Below are 7,808 nucleotides of genomic sequence, written 5' to 3' on the forward strand. Positions count from 1 at the left end.
GGACTCATCATGGCCCACCGCTGGCTCGTCATCAACAGAGTACTCTGCACAGTCGTTTTACAAATCAAGGTGTCTCAAGTGCAAACAGACACAAGCACACCACTATCTACCAGGCATACCACCGTCTTAAAGGGATTTGTCCAAATTCACTATCAACACATTGGAGAGGAAGTAATTTCGAGACCAGACCTCAGTTTAGAAGTGTAATTTTGTGTAACGCGCAACCCCTGAGCTCAACTCTGATTCCTCTTTTATGCATCCTGCAGCATATATAGAAAAAGCAAAAACGCCATTTACTGCAACACAGGTACCCTTGCACTATGGTGCAAGGGTACCTGCGTTGGCGTTCGGCAGCTAATTTTAGCGCCAGAGGTAGGGAAAATAAAGGAGTGTGCCGTATTGTTGTAAATATGGCGCATCCCTGAGTCTCGGAAATGTCAAAGTGCAGCGCTGCTAAATTTGGCACAGCTCCGCGCTCTGACATTTCCTTGTAAATATCCCTATATCTAGCAAATCCCTCCTAAATTGGGTATGACTGAGTGTTGTGGGAGCCCTCTAGAGGTGGAATATAATATTACATACAATTATAGACATATAACAGTGAATTAAGGGGATGTTATGACATCAAGTAGACGAGAAACGCGAAGCTCGATTTGTCAATGAAGTCACCCAGAATCCCGAAGTGAAAAATATCCAAGTAATTCACTTTTTCCCAGTCTATAATGTTATGGTATGCATGGCCTCCAAAATCATCAGCCCCTGCTTTTAACTGCTTCACAGGAGCAGATGAGTAAATAGGGAGCCACACAATACACAGCCTTTTCTGTCTGTCCCAAATTTTAAAAAAAAGACATCGGCCTCTTGCAACCGACCACTACCACTATCTATGTCGTCCCTTCCTTTCCCTCCCCTCCTGATACTGTGCTCCCTGAATTCGTGCACAGCTCTGACAGAACGTCACAGAGCCCATCCAGATCAAGCTGGAACTCCATTATAAACATAGTTAACAGTGGTTAACAAGTTCTGTTACCCATCACTGCTACATCATAGCAGTGAATTAATGGATTCAGAATCCAGTCGTCAAAGCTAATGGCTATGAAAGCCATGCATAACATCTAGAGTTATATATAGGTAACAGTGAAATATGGGGATGTTTTTCTTCGAGGGCCTCTGAGTGACATCAAATAGACAGTGAAACTCAAGTGCCTGTGATGTCACTCATAACAGTACGGAGAAAAACATCCCTGTAATTCACTTTTTACCCATCTATAATGTTATGTTATGTATGGCCACTCAAATCATGTGCCCCTGCTTAAAGCTGCTAGGCAGGGGCAGAGGAGTAATGGGGGAGCCACACATAATATGGCCTCTCCTCCCTGTCCCAAATGTGAATAAGTACCTTACCTTAATCAACCCCACCACCTTCCCTGCCATTCTTTCCCACTCATGCAACTGGGCCTTCTGCTTTCAGTCAGAGACAAGCAAGAGGAAATTGATCAAAGGACCCTCTGACCTGCGAGAGACCCGCGAGAAAGCCTACCTCGCCCCCAGAAAACCGCCATGAATCCTGGTGCCTGCCTGTTTGCGTCCCCCTCCCGCCGCCGCAATTAAGATTGAGTAGCGGCCGCCGAGCGGAGGGGGGCTCAGAACTACATCTCCCGCCAGGCTGTGCGGCGGGAGACGCCCAGCACATCGCGCCAGGCGGTGCATAAGACCAGCGTCACCCCGGTGGAGCGGGTGACGCCGAGGAAATTGATCAAAGGACCCTCTGACCTGCGAGAGACCCGCGAGAAAGCCTACCTCGCCCCCAGAAAACCGCCGTAGGACGACCTTGTTGCTGTTGCCTCTGCTGGTATTGTGAACGATTTTGGCTGTAGGAATAAGAGGATTTTCCTTGATATGATCCCCTGTAAGAGGGTTGACCCCTTCCCCTGTGTCCTCGAAAGGACTGGTTTCTGAATTGTAATGTGCCGAGAGCTCTTGCAGTGTCTGTGTCTTTTTTGATTGTCTGCAAGGCCTCATCTATTTTGTCGCCAAATAGGTGTTGTCCGTCATAGGGCATGTCCAAGACTTTGTTTTGGACTTCCTGGCGGAAGGATGTCGCTTTGAGCCACCCTTGTCTGCGTAAAACTGCTGCACCTGCTAGCGGTCTAAAGCCTGTCATAGCGACATCCACAGCAGCATCGATTATTTCCTCTGCTGACATCTGTCCTTCCTTGAGAAGTGAATGAACCTCATCCTTTAAATCTTCAGGTATATCCTTTATGTATGGGACAATGTCTTCCCACAATTGTCTGTTATATCTGCCTAGTAGCGCAATGGCATTGGCTACTTTGATAGTCATCGCCGACGTTGTAGAGAAACGTTTGCCTATGCCATCCAATTTCCTGCCCTCCTTGTCTGGTGGTGCTGACAGAGGAGAGGACGGATTTCTGGAATTCTTTTGTGCGGCTTGGGTGACTACCGAATCCGGTTTGGGATGTGCATTAAGGCAGGTAGCTGCTGTTGATGGTGCCTTATATTTTTTATCTAGTCGAGGTACCACTATTGAGACCGATGCAGGTTTTTGCATTAGTTGCTGACCCTGTTCCCAAATGTGCTCTATTATGGGAATTGATCTAGCCGTCTTTTTGATAGGATCTTTAAAATCGTATAAGAAGCAGTCCGTTTGATGTGATTCCATGGTCATGTGGAATCTAGTGGCTGCTCTCTCTATCAAATTATGGAATCCGCCAATATCCACTGGAGGAGAGTCGGAAGTATTTGGCTCAGGTGTGGCTGGAGAATGAGTGACATAGTCCTCATCGTCTCTGTTCTGAGACAGGTCGTCTCGAACCTCCCCTTCTTCAGGTTCATTACTCTCCTCGTCAGATGATTGGATGTGATGAATAGTCTCCTTCTCTTGCGGAATATCCAAAGATGATGGTTTTATCTTTGGAGCTTGTTGCGGTCTGGATGAAGCTGGAGACTTTTCCGTAGAAGGGGCCGCTGGTGATTCAGGGAATCGTTGTTTGTAGTCTGCGATCAAGAATTGTAGATCGGTGACTATAGTTGCTGGGAGGCAGATCATAGGAGTTACTTGAGTCTGTACTCAAGTATGAACAGTTTCCTCCGTCATCATAAGGTCATCTCCATCTTCATCTGTGCTCTGATATTTCACAATTAAATCCGAAGGACTAGTAGCCTGATCAAAATTGTTCCTCATCTGATTCGTCACTTTGGAGCAGACAAGATGGGGGTGATTTTTGTACCCTACTTGGAGATGTTAATTCTGGCGTAATAGGGTTTTTTGTGATCTTCTTTGATGGTATCAAATTGGATTTTTTCTATGGCGTCGACGATATTGCCGTCGTCGAAGGTGCTGACGTCGAACGTTTTTCTGTAGTCGACGGTGCGGTCGTCGGCGATTCCTTCGTCGACGGTGCGGTCGTCGACGATTCCGTCGTCGGTGCGGTCGTTGACGATTCCTTCGTCGATGGTGCGGTCGTCTGCGGTGTTGTCGTCGACGATGATTTCGGCGTCGACGATCCAGTCTGTGTTCTCGTCGTCGACGGCTCTGTCGTCGATGGCGCGCTCGTCAACGGTGCTCTTGACGTCGACGATGTTTTTACCGTCGTCGGTGTCTTCGTCGATGGGGCGCCCGATGTCGATGGCGTCCTCGTCGATGGCGTAAGCGTCGATGGTTTTTGTCTCGTCGTCGACGAGATCGTCGACGATGTCTTCGGCGGAGACTTGATCACCGTCGATTGCTGTTTTATAATGACAATCGATGATAGTGGCTTACCCGTCGTCGACGATTGAGTGGTCGTCATCGTCGATGAAGAGGCTGACGACGCCATCGTCGTCGACACGGTCGTCGTTGATGTAGAGAGATATGTGTTTTTTTTTTAAGAAAACGTCGACGAACTTGTCGACGACGACTACATTGGCTTTCTGAATGTAGGAACATCTTTCACAGACTTGGCAGATTTTACCTCCGAAGACTTTGTGGTAGTCTTTATAGAAGGAACATTTGAAGGGCCTGGGGAAGCCTCCCTTGGCCTCTTCAATGACAGTTTCGACGAAACTGAAGCCATTTCACTGCCCTCAGAGGACAGGACATCATCCTCTCTGGTTTTAAGTCTGTTTAGCCAGATGAGCAGTCTCCCTTCTCTGTCTTTAAGAGTCTTAGCAGAGAATGATCTACAAATCCTACAGTCTTTAGAAGAATGGTCAGGGTAAAGACAGTAGAGGCAAGTCTCATGCTCGTCTTCGACGTGCAGTCTCTTCTTACCACATGAAGTACAGGCTCTGAACAGACCTTTCTTCTGCTGATCAGCCATTGTCGTTTGTTGAAGAAAATATCCAAGAATTATGAAGAAAAGAGATAAATCCAAGAAACCTGAGGAGAACTCAGGTGGAGACTCCCTAGCACAACGTGCGGTAGAAAATCTGAGAGACTGAGGCTCCTGGCAGGAAGGTTCTAGAGGGAGGTGGTAGCTGATCGGCTACCTTCAGAAGTTTGGTCCTTTTTACAAAAGGACACAGATAGGCTACTGAGGCAGGGCCCTTAGGCCTACTTTTCTCTATGTATGTCTATAGGACATTACTTTTCTATGTACCGGGGACTCCCATCTCGACGACGGGGAATGATTCAGGCATGTGAATCTATGAAAGACACCCATAATACTGGATAATAAGTATATCTTGTTTTATGATGTTCCTAAAGATCTTATAAAATTCCAGTGTGATACTGTCAGGTCCCGTTGCTTTGCCTATTGCTAGCGATGTTAGTGCATTTTCAATTTCTTCCCAGGTAATTTCTGTTCTAGAGCTGCTTTTTGGTCATTAGAAAGGGATGGTAGAGCATTAACACTGGCGAAGTTCATACATTGTTGTGAAGAGTAAGAGTCATCTTTATATTGATATAATTTAAGATAAAATTTACGAAAAACTTCAAGAATTGATTCAGGGTTATTATGTATCTGCCCTGTTTCGTCTTGTATTGAGTCTATAGTATTGAATACTTCTTTTTGTCTGGTTCTCTTTGCAAGAATTTTCCCTGCATTTTCAGCCATCTCATACAATTGAGATCTGTAGGTTGCTATTTTTTCCGCCAGATTAGACGCGAAAGATTCATATAAGGCGGCTTTATGAATCGCTAGATTTGTTTCAATATCTGATGTTGGTTGTTTTTGACTAATAGCTATTAATACATTTTTTTCCCCAGAGTAAAACATTTTTGTACCCTTGATCTACCATTTCTCATATAATTTTTTGTTTTTTAATAACATACGATAGTGACTCTCCTCTAATCCGTGCTTTAAAAGCGTCCCATAGGGGCGTGGCCAAGATGGCGGGGTGAGCGGACGCTTCCTCCCGTAGCTCCTCCGGCCCGGCTCAGCCCGAGCCCTGATCACCGCGCTTCTCTCCCCCCGCGGCTGCACTGCGGGCGAGAGAACTGTGCCGGAATTCCCGGGGCACACTTTGATGCCACTTTGACTTTCGTGGCCCTGGGGGAAGTCCCCGAAAAGTTTATCCGAAGATCGCTCCGGGGAGCGGAGCCTGGGTCGTCCCGAGGAGAAGAGCTTGGAGGCGGAGCATACGACGGCGCTGTCCGCGCGCCTCGGCTAGGCCGAGTGCTGAACAGCTGGAAGCCGGAGCTCCCGAGGGTGCGGAATCGACGGACTTCGCGGAGTGCCGGAGCTACCTGATCGGTGCCCTGGTGGCGAACACCATTGATGGGCGACGGACCTCACCCCTGCGCCGGCGACCCTCCCCCTGCCTTGGTCTTTGAGGGGGGACGCCTTGCGAACTCCGCGCCCGGAGTCGCCAGATGGCGGAGTTCGAGCTGTGCCCATCCCGGGCGAATTAACTAGCGGCGAAGGGAGCCGCCGTTTCGCCCCTTCCGGACCCGTTGCTGTTTGAGGGTCGCCCACGGACTTGCTGGCCCGGGCTGCCTCCTTGGGTCCCACCCTCCCGCCATCTTGTCTTTGTGTAGTTGCGCCCAGTGGCCCTCGCCCGCACCCTTCTTCTACGAGAGCCTCGATTTGTCTTGGCACCGACTCATCTACTGCCCTCTCTGGGAATACGAGGCTGGTGGCCTCCACTTTGGACGTTGCTGCCTGCCCTGCTGGCCCAGGGGTCGTCTTGCCCAGGACCGGGCCGCCATTTTGTCGCTTGTGACGCACTACCCTTGTCCCCGCCGCAGGCCTCACATTTGGTGCCCGCGAGCGGTGGCGCTCGTCTACAGCGACTGACCCTAGACTTCACCGGGGGCCAGGATGGCTGGGAGACGTGGCGCGGCACGAGGAGATCGCACTTTGCCGGAAATGCTCGGCAGGTCCCAGCAACTACGCGACAGGACGCAGCCGTCCCCGGGGGCCTCCCGGACATCAACGGACGCAGCCGTGGGCGAGCCTCCAGTCACGAGGTCCTTCATGGAGGACTTATTCAGCTCCCTCAAGGAGGAATTTCAGACTCTTAAGACCGAGGTGGCTGGAGAGGTCCGGGAGGTGCGCAGGGAGGTCGAGGGCCTGGGCGAGAGGGTCGATGCTGTGGAGACGACGGCCCAACGTCGCGATGAAGAGATAACTCATCTCCAACAGGACGTCCTCCGCCTCCGGGAGCAATGTGTTGAGCTCCAGGCCCATTCGGAAGACCTCGAGAACAGGTCCAGACGGAATAACATTCGGGTGCGAGGTGTTCCGTCCGCGGATGAGGGTGGGGACCTGGTGGCCTATCTGCAGGACTTGTTCCGCGACATCTTGGAGGAAGGAGCGGACTTCCCGATCCGCATTGACAGAGCACATAGGGTGGGCCGCCAGCGCCAGTCGTCGGCTCCCCCGCCTGATATCCTAGCTTTCCTGCCGGATTTCCCCCTGAAAGAGCGCATCATGACGGAGGCCCGCAGGAAGCAGCCGCTGGCCTTTCGTGAAAGACCTGTGGCGCTCTACCAGGATCTGTCCGCCATTACACTGCAGAAGCGCAGGTCTTTCCGCATCGCGACGGACTGTCTGCGAGAGCATGAGACACCCTATTCCTGGGGCCACCCCTTCCGTCTCATCTTTCGATGGAATGGGGTTCTGCATCAGCTGCGCTCTCTGCAAGATGTCTGTGGAGTTTTGGGCCTTACTGCTACAGAGGAGGAGGGGGCGACACCTGCATGGCGGCGCCCCGAGCGGCGGGGCCGACGGAGGTCGAGGAGGCGCCCATCGTCAGCGCCTGCGAGTCGTCCGGACTCGCCCACCATCAGGGCAGAAATGGCGGAGGCCCTGAGGACTGCGGCCAGGAACTTGCCTGAAGCTACTGGTGTGGCCTTAACGGCCTAATTTTTCTCCGGGGGGAGAGATTCTTAGCTTTAACGGTACTGAGCTGGGGCTGGGGGGGAGGGAGGGGGGCGTGTGGCTGGACGTCCACTTGACTTTTTTCTACAGACTCGCCCATTTGGGCTAGACTGAGACTATGGGGTGTTGTTTTCTGTCTTTTCTTATTTTGGCTGGTTGCCATGGGTTGGTTTGGGGGGGTTTTACTGTTGGTTTGGTGTGGGGGGGGTCCCGTCCGAAGTGGTCCGAACATGTGCGATGTTGCCTCTGGCCTTCCCTGCGCCCCTGCCCCGCGCGCCCCCTCCGCTGATCCCTTGCCCACTGCATAGCGCGTTGCTTCCCTGGAGGCGATGCCGCCCCTGAAGGTAGTGACCCTTAATGTTAAGGGTCTGAATAACCCCGTTAAGCGTAGGGCGATCCTTTCCCTGTTGGAGGGGTCGCAGGCGGATATTTGCCTCCTGCAGGAGACCCATTTGCTTTCCAAAGATTGCCATAGGTTGCGCT

The sequence above is a fragment of the Lissotriton vulgaris genome, chromosome 1_1 (assembly GCF_964263255.1).
Source record: "Lissotriton vulgaris chromosome 1_1, aLisVul1.2, whole genome shotgun sequence".
Taxonomy (NCBI): domain Eukaryota; kingdom Metazoa; phylum Chordata; class Amphibia; order Caudata; family Salamandridae; genus Lissotriton; species Lissotriton vulgaris.